General features: G+C 45.5%; 1 protein-coding gene across 2 annotated transcripts in view; it reads right to left on the reverse strand.

Annotated features, from left to right (window-relative positions):
- ATP6V1C2 (ATPase H+ transporting V1 subunit C2) overlaps positions 1-20,573 on the reverse strand; it is a 283,506-nt gene that overhangs the window by 1,294 nt on the left and 261,639 nt on the right. The gene's annotated exons all lie outside the window — the stretch shown is intronic.

Below are 20,573 nucleotides of genomic sequence, written 5' to 3' on the forward strand. Positions count from 1 at the left end.
TCAAGGACGGCGTTAAAATTATCGCCGGTTTAGTGGCAGAAAACTGCTGCTAAAGCGGCGATAATTGGCTTGATAATATGCCTTGGAGAATTCCAATAGAAGCCCATGTTCACACCGGAACATGGGGGCATATTTACAAGGGCTTTATCTCCGCTTTTTTGACTTAAAAAAGCAAAAAAGCGGAGATAAAAATATCGCCCTATTTACAAGAGGGTTCTAACATGTATAATCGCATGTTAGCACCCTTTTTCCCAACGCCTCCCTTTGCATCTCTAATGAGATGCAAAGTGGGCGTCACTGGGCGTTCCCCGGATGGACTACCTTGCAAATATCGCTGATGTTCACATCGCTATATTTACAAGGCAACCCACAGGATTTTAGCACACGTTAGATTTTGGCGAAAACTGCCATTTTCACCAAAAACTAACGTCTGCTAAAATCCAGACTTACCTATGCTTTACATAGGGGGTGGATTATGCTGATAAGACCACTGGGTCGTATCAGCAAGGTTATTGCCGTTTTGTAGGGAACATCGCTGGAAAACCAGCGATGTTCCCGGCAAAACAGAGATAACCTCGCTATCTCAGGAACTTTTATCACCCTGGAGTAACGCGTTGTTAATAACGCGCTACCAGGGCGATACATTCCAGAGATAGCCTGAGATATAAAAGTTATCGCTAAGCACGGCCAGCGATAATTATCGCTGGCCGTTGATAATATGCCCCATGGACTTCTATTGGAATTCTCCAGGGCATATTATCAAGCCCATTATCGTCGCTTTAGCTGCAGTTTTCTGCCGCTAAACCGGCAATAATTTTTAACGCCGTTCTTGATAATATGCGAATAGTACGAACAGTACGAATAATACGAATAGACGTATTTGTCTATTTGTTTCTGATAAGTCGGAGCCTGCCAGGCACCTTACAGTAGTAAGTGGGGGGCCCTGAGAGAGAGAGTCCTCCACAGAGCACTGTATGTTAGAGGTAAGAGGCAGCACAGAATTTACTGGAGTAGAGGTAGGGTTGCCACCTTTTCCAGAGAAAAATGCTAGCCCACTCTTCAGTGGGCATATTATCAAGACAGGCGATAAAATTATCACCGCTTTAGCGGCAGAAAACTGCCGCTAAAACGGCGATAATTGGCTTGATAATATGCTCTATGGAATTCCAATTGAAGCCCATGTTAGATGTGAAGGACGTCTAACATGGGCTTCAATTGGAATTCCATAGAGCATATTATCAAGTCCATTATCGCCGTTTTAGCGGCAGTTTTCTGCCGCTAAAGAGGCGATAATTTTATCGCCTGTCTTGATAATATGCCCCCACGTTTCAAGTTTTTACAAAGGCCTACACACAATTGTTAAGTAAAACGTTATATGAAATAATATTTATTCATTTTAGCATTGCCTTTATGTCTTTGTTTACGTAAGTTATCAGTGAGGGGCCTTTAGGCTGCTCTAGAACACATTCTAAAGTATTTCTTCTTACATCAGCTGTTAAACATATGTACTGATAAGGGGAAAAACGTAAGTCCAGGACAGTAAATGCTAGTCATTGCAGGTGATTTCACAATGTTGCCATTAAAGGATCTGATGGAAACCCAGAATTCTTGTTTCCCTCAGGGCATGATCTGAATGATGTGCCAGGCCAAAGTTAAAAGCAATATGCAATACATATAGGGGCCTATTTACGAACTTGTCACGCAGCGCAGCACGGTGGACTGCTGCGCTGCAGTAGGAGACAGGGAAAGGGCAGGAATGAGCAGTATTTTAAGTTAAAATCCCTGCCTTTCACCCTGCGCTTGTGCCCTTTTGGCAACCTAGCACAAACGCAGAGACCCTTGTACTATGGTACAAGGGTGCCTACATTGCATGCAGGATTGTTTTTGTGCAGGAAGGGGCACCTTCCTGACCACAAAAACAATTGTGAGAGGCATATTCCTCTTTCTATGTGTGCTTCAAAATGCAGCACACATAGAAAGAGAAAGCAACGCAGAGAAATAAAGATATTTCGGCGCATTCCCAGGTCTACCAGTTCTGGTAAATCTGGGAATGCGTCAAAAGCCATGGGGGTTGTGTGGGAACACCCACGCAACGCCCATGGAATGCCTTCCCATTTCAGAGAAAAGCAATGCAGCAATTTGCACTGCATTGCTTCAGTCCAGATTTATGGAGCCACTTGGGGCCACAAGTGGCTTTATAAATCTCATTTATGACTTGTGTCGCTCTTGCACCACCTTGTGTCGTGCAAGGGTGACTCAACTCGACTCGTAAATAGGCCCCATAGTTTAAAAATAATTTACAAATATAATACAGTAAAAGCACAGCACTGAAAAACGACAGTGACCAGCTTTACTGAAATATTTACAAGGGTTTCGTGTATTTTTGTTTCAAACCAAAATAAAGCCTCTGTTACACAAACAAAATCAGTAAATTCAATATTTAAAATACCACATTAAGCTGCAGGATTCTAAAGCAGAGATCTCGAACCTCTCTCTTGTCAGATGTATCTTGCTTTGTTATTTTGCTTGTCTCACAGGACTAATAGTACCAGAATGTAATGCATTAACTATTCATAGCCGAATTGGAAAAACGCGCCGTCACTGTGTAAGGTCTAATTGATCATTTCTTGTACACCTATGGAGCATGAAAGCCTTTTCCGTTCCACAAATTACACTTGTGTTTTCATACTGATAGCTACCATAGTAGGAATGTACAGCTGCAGTGGTTATTTTAGTTTCCAAAATAAAATACGTTCTTTGTGTATAACAAGGCAGTTAGTGATACCGAGGAAGTGTCTAAGGGGCTGTGAGGAAGGGGACCAAGCACATGATTTTATTGGGCAGCTGATGATGGTAACAGGCAGCAGTAAGGGAATTATTGTTGAAAGGGGAGTCATGATATTGTGAGAGGCCCAAATGGAGTCCATTTGTATTGCTAGGTAAAATATCTGACACAAGTAGGTAAAGCTACCCGTAAAGGGTCCTTACACAGGCATCTGGGAAAATTCATCCTACCTGTGCATAACAATTATCTGCTTGGGTCAAAGACAACGTTTTCCCTAAGGTGTCAGTCAGAGTGTCACATGTGAGGCCTAAAAATGTCACATATCAGTGGCTGTAAACAATGAAATGTCACACTTAAGCTGACAAACTTGGTAGCCCTTTTGACCTAGTTAATTGTAGGCATGGTGTCCCCTGCATATGCCATAAACTAAGGGGGGAGTTCTGTAGGGACATGTGATCAATCTTAATCCAAGGAGATTCATTGAAAAGTTGATGACATCTCTTACACTGAATGTGAATCCCTCCACAAGTGATTTATATTTTTTACCAGGGCCATTGGAATTATGCAGCATGGAAGAATCAAATTATGCAGCAGGGTTGACTTAATTATGTGGCAAGAAAAGGCAAATTACATGACGTAATGTGTCAATTTTTATGATAGTATTGCTTCAGAATTGTGTCATTTTTTAACAAGATAACAGTGCCCGGGCAAGAGGTTGACCTAATTTGTACCAGCTGAACATATAAATATAGTAAAAAGCAACAAAGAGGTGGTCTGTCAACTTTTACATAGGGTCTTCCACTGCACGGCAACACGTCACGTAGAGTTTAGTAACATTTTTGATCTGTTTGTGTTTTGCTAAAATGTGTAGCTTATGTTGCAGGTGATGTGTTATGTAGCAAATGCATAATAATGTGGAAAACGACACAGCCACAGAATCACATAATTCTAGTGGCCCTGCCAATTACCCACAGCAGCATTTACCCATTTTACCCATGCCTACACAGCCATTGCATACATATGCATTATGTTCTCTATGTATTTTATTGTATGCAATGTTTAAAATACCACTAGTCAGACTATCATTGGTGTTCCTAGAAAATAACTTCTGGGGGGGGCGTGCACATTAAATCACAGATAAACTGGAGCTACTCCCCTATTTAGGCGTCGGAGATGGACACATTCACTTAGCCCCTAAAGTTAACTTATGTTAATAAAAATAATATTATAATAAAAATATGGAATACAGACCGGTTTTCAGTGTGCATGTATGCAGAGCATGCACATCCCACAAGGATGTTTTTTTTCTCTTTGACACTAAACATGTCATGGAAACTCCTGCTGATCTCATGTGGATGCAAAAATAGCCAGGTGATGGATGGAATAATTTAATTAATCTCAGCTACTGGCAATCGCTTGGGCTGCACCCCAATCCATTGTTTTTTGCCAACCATGCCACCTCAGTTTGGACCCAGCCACATGCAAATCAGTCTTGACCCTGCTCCTCATGGGCACAGTTCAGCCTGAACTGCCAGCCAGGTCCTCCCTGAACCAGAACACATGCAACGGGGAACAGCCATTACAACGCGGTTATTACCACGCTGTGCAGTTACATCGCATGCGTTACAACGCATGCGATGTTACAACGCTATGCCATTAGAACGCAAGTCTGTACATCGACTTGCGCTAGATGGCGTGCTAACATTACAAATAGTGTAGTTTACTATCCCAACACCTTCCCTACTGTTAAGTGGACTGGAGTTGGAATAGTAAATTACACTTTTTTAATGTCAGCACGCCATCTAGCGCAAGTCGATGTAAAGACTTGCGTTCTAATGGCATAGCGTTGTAACATCGCATGCGTTGTAACGCATGCGATGTAACTGCATGTAACTGCACGCGCGGTAAAAACCCGCGTTGTAATATCATACATCCACATGCAACCTAAGACCGGTTTTGACCTAGTTAGGGATCTTCAGCCAGGTATAGTTTGGTTCCAGTGGCACAGTGAGCCTGGGACTCACGTCTGGGCATACCCAGTGCACTTAGGGCAGCCCAAATGCAAAAGCAAAAAGGTGATGGATGGAATGTTTGAATTAATCTCAGCCACTGGCAATCGCTCGAGCCGCATCCCAATTCATCTTTTTCCGCCCACCATGCCATCTCAGTTTAGACCCAGCCATATGCAAATCAGTCTTGACCCTGCTCCTCATGGGAATAGTCCAGCCCGGACTGCCAGGCCAGGTCCTCTTTGAACCAGGACACAAAGGGGGATATGTACGAGAAAATGTCGGCATTGTTGAATTTGGCTCTACACCGCGTGCCATTTTGAAAACAGAGGGATGCACTGTATTTACAAAAATAGGGAGCACCTCTGCATTTCCCCTAGAGCTGGCGATATAAAAAGCTGCCTAGCGCCAGCGCAGGCACACTTGCGTCATGTTGCAAGGATGCCTGTGCTGCAGGGGGATTGTTTATGTGCAGGAAGGGACACCTTCCTGCACATAAGCAGGGGGGTTGTTTATGTGCAGGAAGAGACACCTTCCTGCACATAAACAGTCTTTAAAGGTGAATTGATGTTCTATATGTGCTGCACAATGCAGCACACATAGAAGGAGCAAAATACGAGGAGAAATTAATATTGCCATCGCCATCCTAAGACCAGGTTTTACCTGGGCTTCGTTTTTGGCACTGCCCCATCCCTTGTAAATATGAGGCAGCGTTAAAAAGCAATGGGTGGTGCGGTGGAACCCACACTGCAACACCCATTGCCCGCCCTTTGCCACATTGGACTGCTGGAGAAAGGGGCATATTTACAAGATGATGTTAAGCCACCTTAAGTGGCTTAATGCTGCCTTGTAAATATAGGGTATGGATCAACGCCACAGGAGCATCAGAAAAAGTGATGCTCCAGTGGCATTAGGGGCTTGTAAATGTGCCCCAAGGAATCTAGGACCGGCTTCTCCCTAGTTAGTGCTCTTCAGTCAGGTATAGCTTGGTTCCAGTGGCACAATGAGCCAAGGACCCATGTCTGGGTATACCCGGTGCACAGCAAATGCAAAAACAACAAGGTGACGGATGAAATAATAGAACTAATCTCAACAACTGGCAATCACTCGGGCCCACATTCCAAGCATAGCTTCCATGGGGAGCAGGGTCAAGACTGATTAGCATAAGGATGTGTCCAAACTGGTTTGGCATGGTGAGCCAAATAAAAACGATGGATTTAGGCCCAGATCTCTGGCTGGGGGTGAGTGTTTGACGTTGTTCAACATTCTGTCCATCAATTGTTCTTTTTGCATTTAACACCCCAAATGGGATGGAGATAGCTAGACGTTGGCCCTGTGCTCGCCATGCCACTAGATTCAAGCTATCCTCGCTGATGAGCGACAATACCTCGAAAATGGTCCTAGGATGCTTGTTTGCGGTCCAGGGAGGACCTTGCCTGGCAGTACAGGCGGGACTGTTCCCTTGGGAAGCAGAGTCAAGACTGATTTGCATATGGCTGGGTCCAAAATGGTTGCGCGTGGTGAGCAAAAAACAATGGATTAGGCCCAGACTCTGGGGGTGAGTATTCGACATTGTTCAGCATTCTGTCTATCAATTGTTCTTTTTGCATTTGTAATGTGGATGCAGGTGGCAAAGGCCTGCTAAAATTTTGTTACGCCACTGGGCAATTTGTAAAGTATCTATGCAGCACTAAAACAGTAATAAAGTGCAAATGCAACATAAGATAAACCCCAAACCAATTTAGAAAGATATAGTAAATTCTTATAAATACAATGATACTAAAATGACAAAGGAACACTCAATAAAACCAGAGATATGAGTCTTTAAAGCCTTAGGTGAAAATAGCACCAAGAAGCACAAAGCAGCACTCCAGAATTTCTGGTCTCACTGATCATGGGGAAAGTCACAAGATCAGGCCGACAGCAATGGAGCACTGATCAGATACAGGGACCAGGCTAGTCCCGCTGCAGAGTTATCTTCTCAAGTCCAGTGTGAAGGTTGCGGTTTGCGTTGGTGGAGGTCAAGAGGAGGAGGAGGAGACTGTTGTTGCGAGGAGCATGTTGAGCATCCCACAAGGTCGTTGTTGTAGCGCAAAGATCCATTTGCTGCTGGAGCTTTACGCCGGCGATTGTAGGTAAATACTCCTTTTTGACATGGTCACCCCCACTTTTTGCCTGGTACATGATGTGATTTCGACTGGAAATGCTCTGTGTTCCTGCTAATCAGTTCCCCAATGCCAGATCTCTTTCCCAAAACTGTACAATTGTTTCACCCAATTGATAATACCTTAAGCACCCTCTATAAGTCCCTAGTAAGTGGTATACTCCTGGTTCCTAGGGCCTGGGAGTCCCCCCAAGGCTACAGCATGAACTGTGAAAGGTTGTCGCTTGCACACCAAAAAGTACATCAAAATAGTCCGATGGAGTAAAATAATTTTTCAAGGGAAGATGAATCTAACTGAAGCGTGCTATACAGTGTGAGAGGGCTGCCAATCCCTCAAGCATTGGGCCAAAGGTCATCAATCGTCACTCTCTGTTTCAACATGGTTATAATGTAATGATCGTGAAACTTTGTTGATGTACCAATTATCATGAAGCAATGATTATTGTACTTGAACCCATTGATTTATGTTTAAAACTCTTGTCTTTTGAAAGCAAACTCTATGGTGATACTAATTGGAGACCATTGTTTTTTTTGTCACATGTTGCATGAGATCTGGAAAGATATTTCCTAGAAATTTGGCTTAGTTAGTGTAACTTTTTTTTTAGCTGTGCACACGGTTTATTCGGCTCAAATTACTTCACACATACAGCATGAACTGTGCTACCTTAAAGGACCCCTCACCAAACTCATGCAGGGCTGCTATCGCAGGCTGCATGTTTTGGTGCAGAAAAAAGTGAAAACACAACATGACACACATCCCTGTGTGTCATGTCCCCTAACACTGCATGCAGTATTTGTAAGTCACCCCTACAGCAGGCCTTGCAGCCCTAAGGCAGGGTGCTTAATACTACATGCGAGGGCATACCTGCCTGAGCAGATATGTCCCAGTGCTGGTCCATTCCATTACTGCCAGTACAAGTGAACAGGGAAGCCATTTTAGAACATGAGCTGGACACTGGTGAAAATGAGTTCTCCAGCTGCATGATGGCTTCACTGAAAATAGGGATGTTTGGTATCAAACATCTCATATTCACAAACCCACCCTGATTTCAGTGATGGATTTATGAATACATGCAAACAGAGGGCACCTTAGAGTTGCCCTCTGAAAACCTACCAGCCTCGGTGTGTTGGCTGACTGGTCTCTGCCAACCTGCTTCCTGAGACAGATTTCTGACCTCAGCGGGTGAGGGTCTTTGCTCTCAGGAGGTCAGAAACAAAGCCTGCCTGGAAAGAGGGTGTTCACACCCCCTCCCTCAGGATGACCTACTGATCAGCAACACCCGGCGATAATTATCGCTCAGTGCTCTTAGCGTGAGGATAATTATCGCCGGGTAACGTGGATTTTTATCACTGAGATAGCGTGCTATTAGCAACGCTTATCTCCTCAGCGATAAAAATCCTCACGCTAACTGCCTAACATGAGATTATCGCTGGAAACCCAGCGATAATCTCATGCAATGTGGCGTTAGCTTGCTGATAGGGACTCACACACTTAGCCATGATATCCACCCTCCATAGGATATCATGGCTAAGTCAGTCCTGAAGCAGGCGTAAGGAAAGTAGCGATAACAGGGGTTATCGCTACTTTTCCTGACGCTATGCTTCATAGCGTGGGTCTTGATGATAGGAGAAATGTCGCTTAGCGACATTTCTCCTGTCATGTCAGGTCAGGAACGCCCACTTTGCATCTCATTAGAGATGCAAAGCTGGGCGTAAAGAATCCCCACGCTAAAGCAAGGTTTCACGCGTTAGCGTGGCCTTGCTAATTAGGCGAAAAGCGGCGATCATTTTTTATCGCTTGCTTGTAAATATTCCCCCTAATTCAGTATTTTGTGCCTCTGGCTCCAGGAAATCAGATCCTGCCGACCTGAAGAAAGAAGACAGATGCGAAGAGCCACTCAGCAAGAACACAAGACAACCAGCAACTGACTTGGCGCTAACCCTGCCGATGAGCCTGCTGCATTCGCAGATCGAGCCAAAAATCGACTTGTCCTGCCGCTGCTGAGCCCCCGGAGCCCGGGAGACCAGCCAACACTTTGCCCAGGAACCAAGACCTCCCGAGGGACAGCGGAACTGTCCCCGGCATCCTGCATACAGCAAAAGAAGAACCGCGAGGACTCCAGAACTGCCAGAACCCGACACCACCAAGCATCACTGCACAGAGCCCCCCAGCCCATTTCGAAGTGGGCCAATGGTGTCAGCGTGGTCCCCAAGCCCTCCAGGTCCTCAATCCACTGTGGAGTTCCTCCCCATAAACTCCCCCACTTTGCCTCTTTGTCACCCCGACCGATCCCCATTGGTTTGCATTGGGCACCCGACGTTGTTAGCACCACTATAACCGCCTGCCCTAGTGCCGCTGGAGGTAAAATGTCGGTGCTGCCTTGGTCCTTATCCTGTACTCACCTTTGACCCAAGATACTGGTACTGTAAGATGCTAACAAAAACCGGTAAACCGCATATCTTTTTCTTTCTCTATGTTAATATTATAGATCTTAAAAATTGCACTGTAGACTTTTTGACCTGAAAAGAATTCCTATTTAAAAGTGTGCTTATCTGAACAATTTCCTTCTGGTGCTTAAACATATATAAAGATACGTGTTATTTTTATAAATTGTTGTGGATATCCTTACTGAGTTGGCTGTCTCATTTATTGACTATTGTGTGCATTTGTAGATGTCTTGCACTCCTCTGTGATAAGCCTAAGACTGCTCGACCACACTGCCCCTAGAAGAGCACTTAGGGATTGCCATAGCAAACCCCTATCCTCCCATAAGGGAATCCCTGAACTCTTTTCATGATAGATCTCATTTTGATATATCATATAAAGAGCCAGGGGGGCATATCAGCAACAACCGGTGATAATAATCGCTAAGCGCACTTAGCGCTAGGATAATTATCGCCGGCTATCGCTGGATTCTATCGCGGAGATAGCGTGCTATCAGCAACGCATATCTCCAAAGCGATAGAAATCCAAGCGTTAGCTACAAAACAGTGCGATTATCGCTGGAAAACCGGCGATAATCGCACTGCGACAAGCGATACCTTGCTGATAGGGCAGGGTGGATTTAGCCATGTAATCCACCTCCCATTGGATTACATGGCTAAATCAGATTAAAAGCAGACGTACAGAAACCTGCGTTAAGCGCAGTTAGCGCTTCTTTTATCATCGCTAAGTAGGTTAGCGATTTCCTTGTTAATTGGAGAAATGTCGTTTAGCGACATTCTTCACGTAAGTTTGGCAAGGTACGCCCACTTTACATCTCATTAGAGATGCAAAGCTGGGCATTAAGGGAAGGGGCGCTAAGGCAAGGATTCACGCGATAGCGTGACCTTGCTGATAAGGCGATAAAATTATTGCCGCTTTCGGCAGAAAACGGACGCAAAAGCGGCGATAATTTTATTGCGCCGCCTTGATGATATGCCCCCAGCTTCTTACAGTGTTTGTCACAGACTGTCACTGGGAACACGAAGTGCAGGTCTCGCGTTGCTGATCGGCGCAGATGTTCACTGTTGGCGCTAAGTGCTGTTCCCACTGGAGGTTTGCGTTGATGGTCATTGTGGGCAGTCTATTCTCGGTGCAAAGAGGTCACTTTGCGGTTGTGTGTAGCCAAAATCTTCTGTATCTTCACCTTTTCTTTAGGCGGAGTTCACACTGATGCCAGTCAAGGTTCCAGAACCTGGGGGCATCTCTTGGCGATCAGGACGCACTCCAGCAGAGGCTAGCAGCAGGGCTCTGGCCTGGCAGGTCCGGGCAAGTCCAGTTGGTGATGACCCCTGGAAGTTTGTTGTGTCCCTGCAGCTCACGCAGGAGGTCAGCCAAATAACCTTTGAAGTCACTCTGGGTAGTCGGGTTAAAATCAAGCAAGTCCTATCTTCCTATTTCAGTCTGCAGGGCAGTCCCTCTGACTCAGACAGCAGGCAGGCTTTTTTCTGAATCTTCCACAGATCCAGGCGTTTTTCTGATGAGAGGTTCCAAAGGTCCCACTTCTATACCGGAATCCCCTGACGTACCCCCAGAACTGGTTCTGGTCAGTTCTTCCCCTCATCCTGGCTCCAAACTGTCTAGGGTGACAAAGGAAAGGTTGTGAGGTTCATTTGTGTCTGCTGCAGACAGGGCCTTTTGAAGTGCAGTCAGGGAAGGTTATAACTCCTCCCCAGCCATCCTGTGAGGAAGACATACTTCCTTCACACCTAGGCTTCCTTCGTCCCACTTCTGGAACCAATACACAACCCACAACAAAACAGCTATTCACAGTCATGTGGCCCAGGACACTGCTAGAAAGGCACAGTTGTTTTCAGCAGAAAAATGACGGGGCATATTAACAAGAGGGGGAGCTAAAATTATCGCCGCTTTAGCGTCTGTTTTCGGCTGAAAAGCGGCGATAATTTTATCGCAATATTAGCAAGGACACGCTAGCGCGTGTTTCTGTGATTTAGCACCCACTTTGAATCGCATCGTTAATGAGATGCAAAGTAGGCGTGCCTCAATAGACTACATGGGAAAATATCGCAAAGTCAGCTTTGCGATATTTACAACAATGCCCCGGCCGGCGTAGCGATAAACAAAACCGCGCTAACCGGCCATTAAGCTGGATTTTAACATGTGCTAAAATCCAGTGTTAGGCATACTTTGCATGGGAGGTGGAATGTGGGGTTACGACCACAGGGTCGTATCAGCAAGGTCATCGCTGTTTTGCAGGGAACATTGCTGGTTTTCCAGCTATGTTGGGACATTTCCCTGCTATTGCTGGAATTTTTATCGCCAATGCACTAAGCGTTGTAAATACAGCGCTAGCTTGGCGATGAATTTCAGCGATAGCCGGCGATAGGGAAACTCGCGCTAGGCGAGGCCAGCGATAATTATCGCAGCCGCTTGTTAATATGCCCCGTCATCTTTTTAAAAGGGTCTTTTTTTAAATTGTAACCTAAAATCTTACTTTAGCAGTAAATAGGATTTTAATTACGATTAGTTTGAGTGGAAACAGCATGTCTCTATCCCAAACTGAAGTTACCACTTATTAAGTGCAACAAGGTAACAATGTGTTTGTTTATGGGAGAGATAGGCCTTACAACTATGAAAACAACTTTAGAGGTTTTCACCATCAGGTCATGTAAAACTTAAACATGTGTCCCACTTTTTAAATACCATGAGCCCGGTCCAATGAGCTTTTAGGGTCTACCTTATGTTGACTTATACATTATTATTAAGGAAGGTTAAGGCCTGGCAAAAGATTTATTTTGCAGTCCGAAAAGGTAGTTTTAAACTGGGCTACAGGCTACAGTGGCAGGCCTGAGACATGTTTTAAAAGGCAACTTTAGTGGGTGGCACAAAGAATGCAGCAGTCCACTAGCAGCATTTAATCCAGACCCTGGGTACATGTAGTACAATATACTAGGGACTTGAAAGGACATTAAATGTACCAATCAGGTGTGGGACCATTTTACAATGTTTTAAGGATGGCAATAAAAAACTTTGCCACTGGTTATCAGGGTAACAGTGCACAGAGTCCTAAAAGCCAACAAAAATAAGTTCAGCAAAGGAAGTCAGAGGAAGTTGAAAATCTGGGATGATCCTGCAGAAAGGGCCAGGTCACACAACACAGTGCTATTGACTCTGTCATTCCTAGTTATTCTTTGCAGGTTTTGCTTCATTAGAATGGAAATATTTCCAAGTTAAAAGGAGAGAAACAATTGTGAAATATACAGTGGAAAAAAGTTTCCTGTGATCATTACATTTCTTTACAAAGCCACACAAGGTGGTGCAATTAACCCCTTGAGTAGCCTTGTAAATTTGAATTAAGGATTTGCCATGCCGTGCATCCAGCACAACAATCAATATGGCCTTTAATCTCTTGCCACCTCATTTGATAGCAAGAGAAGAGGGATCTTGACTGACAATTCAAGCACACTATTAGAGGAGTGAAAATACATCTAAAATAGGTCAAATAGACAGACAAGAGTTTGAGAATTAGATCCTTCAGTTCTAAAGCCCACCAGACACAAGAAAGGGTGGGGCATATCAACAAGCAGCAGCGATAATTATCGCTGGCCGCCCTTAGCGTGAGGAATTCTATCGCCATGCTAGCGCTGTTTTACCAACACATTGCGCAATGGCGATAATTATTCCTGTCATGGCGATGTTTTCCGTGGAACATCGCTGGTTTTCCAGCGATGTTCCATGGAAAACTGCGATATCCTTGTTGATAGGGCTGGGTGGTCTCAGCCCTATAATCCACCACCCATTGGCTAACACTGTTCAGTCAAAGGAAAAGCAGGCGTAAGGAAAGTAGTGATAACCAAGGTTAGCTCTACTTTTCTTATCGCTATGCTTGTTAGCGTGTTCATTGATAACTGGAGAAATGTCGGTTAGCCACATTCCTCCAGTTATTTTGAGCTGGAACGCCTACTTTGCATCTCATTAGAGATGCAAAGGTGGGCGTTACGGGAAGGGGCGCTAAGGCGAGGATTCACGGGATAGCGTGACCTTGCTGATAAAGCGATAAAATTATCGCCGCTTTTCGTCCGAAAAAGGACGCAAAAGCGGCGATGATTTGATAGCGCCGCCTTGTTGATATGCCCGGTCTCCCCCGAGAAAATTTTGAAAAAGAGAAGAAAAATGGTGCATTTTCAAGCAAATTTGAAAAAGCAGGAAGGTTAATAAAGCAATTGTGAAAGTGCAGTTATAACATTAATAAAGAGATGTCATATAACATAGGTAGCTGCTTATTCAGTATAACCACAGAGCTTTATAGCAGACTTCGTGATACAATGCATTTCTGCCAGCCCCACAGCCTGGCCAATCCAGCCTATCTCTTACTGCTAACCCCACAGTCTGGCCAATCTAGCCCATCTCCTACTGCCAGCCCCACAGCCTGGCCACTCCAGCCCATCTCCTACTGCCAGCCCCACAGCCTGGCCAATCCAGCCCCTCTCTTACTGCCGACCCCACAGTCTGGCCAAACCAGCCACATAAAACCAAACATTTGTTTGGATGAAAAGATGGGCCTTGGGAGTCACAATATACTGAGAGGTGGAGTTTTCCTGACTGCCAGTGGCTGATGGACAGGTTGACCACATATACATTTTGAAAGGGTCTTCGGTGGAATTACCTGCTTTATTTACAAGACTCTGATAAAATCATGTCTTGCTCACAAACCCCTTTTCGTGATGTAAGGTAACTGAACCCAACAAGGAGCCAGCAGCAGCGGCCCGTCTGCCCACACACAGCGCCCACCAGCTCCGCCTCGAGGCGCGCTCCTGGAGGATGCACGGAGGAGGGGGGCTCTCGCTGCGCGCTTTGTACTCTGAGTGGAAATGCCAGGAGGTTCCCAAGCCGACATCCCCCCTTCACCCCCTTCTGGCGAAGAGTAAGACCCTGACTGCACTCGGTGTACCAAAGGAAGTTTATGGAGTCTTTTATTTTTGGTCAGGTGGACGAATGGTAGTAAAAAGAAGGTGACCCCTGTCGTATGGATTTTCCATACACTGTCAACTGATACCTAATAAAATATCTATCACATTCTGAACTTCTTTAGGTTTTTTTCACTTCTATTTGGGTTATTTTAAATATGTTATGTTAAAGAGGGCAGGGCGGAGAATGTATCACAACGCACTTTTCTAACCGCCACTTGGCAGCGACAAGTGACAATGGCCGGACATGGCGGGCACGTGCCCTCGTCCGCTAACAGCTGAATTTGAGAGGCACGCGCCATACCTGATGTATAAGTTTCAGTTTGGTCCTTCAGCTTGGCACCACAGCAGAACAGGAGGATATACAGGAGGAAAACAAGGCAGTCGTGCGCGGGTCAGGAGAGGCGTTCCGCTCCATGACCATGACCCGCCCTGTGTCTTTCTTTATTGCAACGCTGTGCAGTGTTCGCCTTGGTCGGGTTCCGGGTACCTCCGCTGCACGCGCGCAATTTTCAGCAGAGGTTCCGCTTAGCGGGAAAGGAACGGTGTGACCTTCCACACCACCGCACTTGCAATGACGTTAGAAAAGGGTCCTTTGTGATGTGATGGTTTGCTTGTGGAAAAGGCGATGGAATGTGGCTGGATTCCAACGTAGAAACGAACGACGTTTTCGTCTGTAGTAGTCTAGAGTTAATTGTTAACCAGTGGCTGGTGTTTTGAATAACGAAGAGAAAAATGTTAGAAAGAATGATCCTAGCGGTTCTATGAAGCCTCGATTATTCTAAGGAGTGCTAATGAGATATTTGCAACTTTGTGTTTGCCACCCTCAACACTCCTACTTGGTATTAGGAGCCAGCTAATATTGGGACGCACTAGTCCTCCCATGTCGGGGGGTTTAAGACATACGTGCCAACGTTTTCAAAGTGAGATATTTGGGGGGGGGGACACGGGAACACGTATGTCCACATTGGGTTATATAGGTTATATCGACCTGAAAAAGCCACACCACTCTCTGCAGCAACGTTTTCTGCTCCATAACACTCACAATAATAATATTAACCCACCTATGTGCCTCCAGATATTTATGCTTTAAGACAGCTGACTGAGTCCTTCAGACTTCACTTTCAGGGCCTGTACTGATGTACTCACCAATGGACAGGTAGCAGCCCTGACAGGTAGACGTAGTCAAGTCACGGGAGTCAGGGACAACAACAATTGCTGTGGAGTGGACAACGAACGACACAGAAGTCACACTACACAGTCACCGCCGCCACGAGGTGTGTATGGCAGTGGCATGCACCGTGCGTGATGACGCGCGGACTGCAGAGTGCGCTGCGCACCTCATGGCCAATCACTGTTCAGACATAAGCCACAGTGATTGTCCATAGTTGCGCGGCACCCAATGCTTCTTTTGTAGGCTGCCGCGCGGTATCTGAGACTGTCTCAGCCAATCCAGAGACGCTGCATTAGCAGCGCCTGCCCTGGATTGGCTAAAGAGCACGGATAGGGCTCGCCCATACCGAGAGACGGGGGCTGCTGCATGAGGCAACCCTCGGCCTCTCGGCCCCCCTCCCTCTCAGTACAACTAGTGGCTGGCTGGCTGACAGACAGTGCGGCGAATGCACATGCTCGTGCTGTTCATGAGACAAACTCGAGCATGCGCAAATTGCAAGCCGCTGTCTTGGGTGAGGTGAAACTGTCACTCAACCTTAGTGCTCGCCCCCCGGCCCCAGCCCCTTCATGTCCCGACTCCCGGCCGGAATTGAATGAAGCTACCAATTTATAGAGCTACCAATTCATTCAAATTCATTGCACACAGCACAGCAGCTGTGCGTCCGCGTGCGAGTGGGGCAACGCCCCTGTGCCCCAATGGACGCACCTCCGCTGAACAGCAGTATAAGAAACACCTCACACATTGTTTTAAAGGTACTTTTAGCATATTCTTTTTACGATGTTTAGGATTTTTTTCTTCACAAAAAATAAAGCTAAAAGTGATCTTGTGGGGAATCTGTGAAACTACAGTGCTTCCCACTCAATAGCAAAATAGGATAAAGGTACATTTACAGTGCCTCTGTTGTTCTTATTCCTTAGACTCTTTGCCAAAGGCAATCTTGCAGCTACTTGGCCACTTAATAATTGCTTCTAAAGCTGTTAACACTGTTTTGACTGTATCACACAGGAATGCATGAGGCATATGCAGAACTCCTACTCTCATGTCCCACCTCTTCCTCGTTCTCAACCATGTGGTTAGATTCAATATCCATTGAGTAACAAAAGGAGGAAGAGAAGGCATCGACAGGCACCTAAGGACCTTCACAACAGGTGGACTTCCAAGACACATCTTGGCTCCTAACAGTAGACACTCTCTAGTGTGTAATTACAGCAGAATGCATGAGGGGCAGCCTTGGCTGAAGTCCTTCATATAATATGAGCCGGAATGTGCCTTGAAAATGCCACACATGTCACCGTAGCCCGGCACGCATGGGCACCGCATGGAGGTAAGGGCTCCGTGCACGGTGTAACAATGTGTGATGCATGAATTAGCAGCAACTTTGCCAGCTCCATTACCTTCAGGTTCTGTAAAGCATGAACACTGATTCACCAAAAAGACAGGTGTAGCGGAAGTGACCTCACACACTTTTATTGACCTCAGTGACATTACAGAAAGTGATATCATATGACCCGTGGCCCTGAATTGAAATGTTATAGCTAAATCGAATGAAGATGCACAAAAAAGGTTTAAATATAACAGTAGTGGTCGGGCCCATTGGTATTAATTCATAGGGACTATATATTGCATATGAATTATGTTGTTGGCTTGATTTCCTCCTTTTTATGGTTAATAAGTTTTGACATCATCACTTGTAACAAACTATAGCACTAGAAGAACATAGAAACGACGGTTCCATTCCCAATTATTTTTTTTACATGTTCACAATGATGGACTGTGGCAACAAAGTAAAAAATATGTATTTTTTTAATTTGTTTACTTTTGTTTTGTATTATGAAGGGTGCAGATTCCCCTTCTGAATGTTTTTTGTTACTCAAAGTGTAATCTCCCAGTGTGATCAACAGGAAGTAAACAGTGTTCATTAGAACACTGTGCACCCTCGGTGCTTGGAATTGTTTTTGCCATCTCCGAGTCCAGGGGGTGCAAAAGCAGTGCTAGGGGGTCACAAGAGGATAGCCAGCGGTTGCAGCTGCGACGCCTGGCGATCTCTAAATGGCGTCCATGAGGGAAAGCAGGTTCTTGGTTTGGTCCCAAAGAAGGGCAATAATGTATGGAAAACATGGCAAACATGGCAACGTGAAAAAGATGTACGGGGAATGGTCACTTTGCTTAGGTGGATCTCCCACATTATTTTGGGTGGACGGAAGAAGGATGAGTTATGAGAACTATAATACAACACTGACCAGTGAAAGGTTCCGAGGCTCAAATGGCTTATTATTTTTATTTGGTAATAACCAGCTTTTGTAGCTAATAATGGGTTTTGAAGTAGACAGCAAAACAAAGCCGTGAACCTCTGTTGTTTTCCACAGATGTGCAAACATCTGTGCAACTCTGTCTATATTCTCCAATTCTTTTGAGTTATATTTTAGGTTAACTCCCAATCGCGCCTATCTTGTTCCATCAGGTGCCGCTGGTAAGGGAGCATTGACACTGACTGAGCCTTGTAATATCGGTGAATGGTGGATCCACAGATCGTCGCCACATGAAGCTGCAGAGAAGGATATGGCTAGCAAGAAGTGACTGCAGGGTTGTTGCTCACATACGTGCCCAGCTGATATTATGGTCTCTAGAAAGGAAGTCTCCCATAAAAGAACCATAACGGCATAGCAGCTCATCGGTTCGAATGTTCTTTGCATCAAACCGGTGAGAACATTTTTCAGATCTCAGGAGGCAGAAGGATTTCTAGCCAGAGGAAACAACTCTATCATATGCCTCCTGGCAGCCCTAATTTGCCAAGGAGAAGGTTACCCCTGTAAGCTCCAGCGGGTGTGTGGGCGGTGTAACTGGTGTCCCTGGCAACCCCTTCATAACCAGGGGGCTTATTTATGAGAACCCTGCATCACTTTTGCACAACATAAAGTGGTACATGTGTGAAATAGGGCCCTCATTTCGATCTATGAATTCACGCAAAGCCACCCTGTGTGACTTTGAGTGGCCTCATAAATCATGAGTAAGGCAACTCCGCGCAAATCGCTGCATCGCCTTACTCTGCACCCGAGAGGCGTTCCATGCGTGTTGCAGTGGTTTTTCCCATGCAGCACCCATGGAATTTGATGCTGCTTCAAAGTTACAAAGTGATGATTGTAAATCTGGAGAACTGCCATATCCATGCGCCTCACGAGGTGAGGCGTGACGAGGTGAGGCGTAACGAGGAGAAATATGTTTATTTATCCTCGTTTGTTTCTCTTTCCATGTGTGCTGTATTCTGCATTTAAGGTGCCTTGATGCGCTGCCTTGCCAAACTCCCATTAATTAGCCCCTAAATGACATTATGGGGAAGGTTACCCCTGTAAGCTCCAGTGGGTGTGTGGGAGGTGTTACAGGTGCCCCCTGCGCCCCTTTTCTCAGAAAGGTGACAGGTGCTGTAGTCGGTAATTGACGAATAAACTATCTCTTGGCAATCACTGTTTGCCGCCTTTGAAAAGGAGCACACATTGTTTAAAGAGTGATTTTTTTCAACAGTACTTGTTTTTAAGACGGTACTCTTCCATAGGCATGCGTGATAGAAGTAGGTTACATTGACGAGGCATCGGTATATTAAATCTGCTGTAATCTCTCAAAGATCATTTGAAAACAAGGCACATAGAAACATTTTGCCTAATTAACTGAGCACATTATGAGAGAGGAACAAAAATATAAAATGGATCAAATGGTTTAGAAAAAAATGTTTGCGAGATTATTCTGATACTGTCCACCAGAGGGGAGTATTTCACTATTAGCGTGAAGCTGCTGTTGAATTCTCGATTGTAGTGGAATAGGCGAAGCACGGTCGAATTATCAAATCTCAATAACTGAATAATCAAGTTGGAAATTAGTGCAGTTGTCCCTTCACACATGATACAAATCGGTACTTGACCCTATACAAGACCCTGAAAAACGGAGAAAGACTCCTACAGTCTGAAAGATACTTCAGAATCACTCGTTGTTTCAAGGGACATTTCCTATATGTTTAGGGGCTTATTTATGAGCCCTTGCGTCACTTTTGCGCTGCCGGTGCGTCACTTTTTGTGACGCACCAGTGGCATAAAAATGCGCCTTGTTGCGTCATATTTACAAAGTGACGCATCTAAGATGCGTCACTTTGTAAACCCCTGCGCCACATCATACCTGCGCCAGGTATAATGGGGCAGATTTACAAGCCCCTTGCGAGACATTTACGCCGCCGTTGCGTCACTTCTGTGACGCAGCGGCGGCGTAAACCATGCACCATGTTGCGCCTTATTTACAACCTGACGCATCTAGGGAGATGCGTCACGTTGTAAAGCCCTGCGCTACATTAAACCTGCGTCAGGTTTAATGTATGCAGGGTGGGCGTTCCGTCGGAAAAAGCCTCGGAAAAGTGACGCAGTGAAATCTACAAGATTTCAATGAGTCACTTTTCCGACGCTACTGCGTCAAAACCCTGCACCTGCTTGAAGCAGGCGTAAGGCATGACGCAGCATGTTCGGTATGGGCAGCCCCTGAGCATTGCTGGAGTTGCATCGTGCTTGCGACACGACTCCAGCAATGCGCCGCCCTTATGCCATCAGATGCGTCACGCATCTGTTTATCCTTGCGCCATGATGCGCTGCATTGTAAATGCGGCGCATCTGTGGTGGCGCAAGGGTAAACTTGTGTGACTCATCTTTCCTGGCGCATCCCTGCTGATTTGCAGGGATGCGCCAGGAAACATAAATCTGCCCCAATGTATGAAATGGGGGCGTTTTGACGCAAGCAAGGGTCGTAGAAGTGACGCAGTGAAATCTATAAGATTTCACTGCGCCATTTCTTGGACGCTAATGCGTCAATATCTTACGCCTGCCAAAGTGACGCAGGCACTATCAACATGGGACTTGCCCATGTGAAAGGACGCATTGCTGGAGTTGCGTCACTTTTGTGACACACTCCAGCAATGCTTCACTTTTGCGCCTACAGATACGTCAGAAATACTGACGTATCTGTAACTCCTTGCGACATGATGCGACATACTGTAAA

This window comes from Triturus cristatus, chromosome 6 (genome assembly GCF_964204655.1).
Source record: "Triturus cristatus chromosome 6, aTriCri1.1, whole genome shotgun sequence".
NCBI classification, from domain to species: Eukaryota; Metazoa; Chordata; class Amphibia; order Caudata; family Salamandridae; genus Triturus; species Triturus cristatus.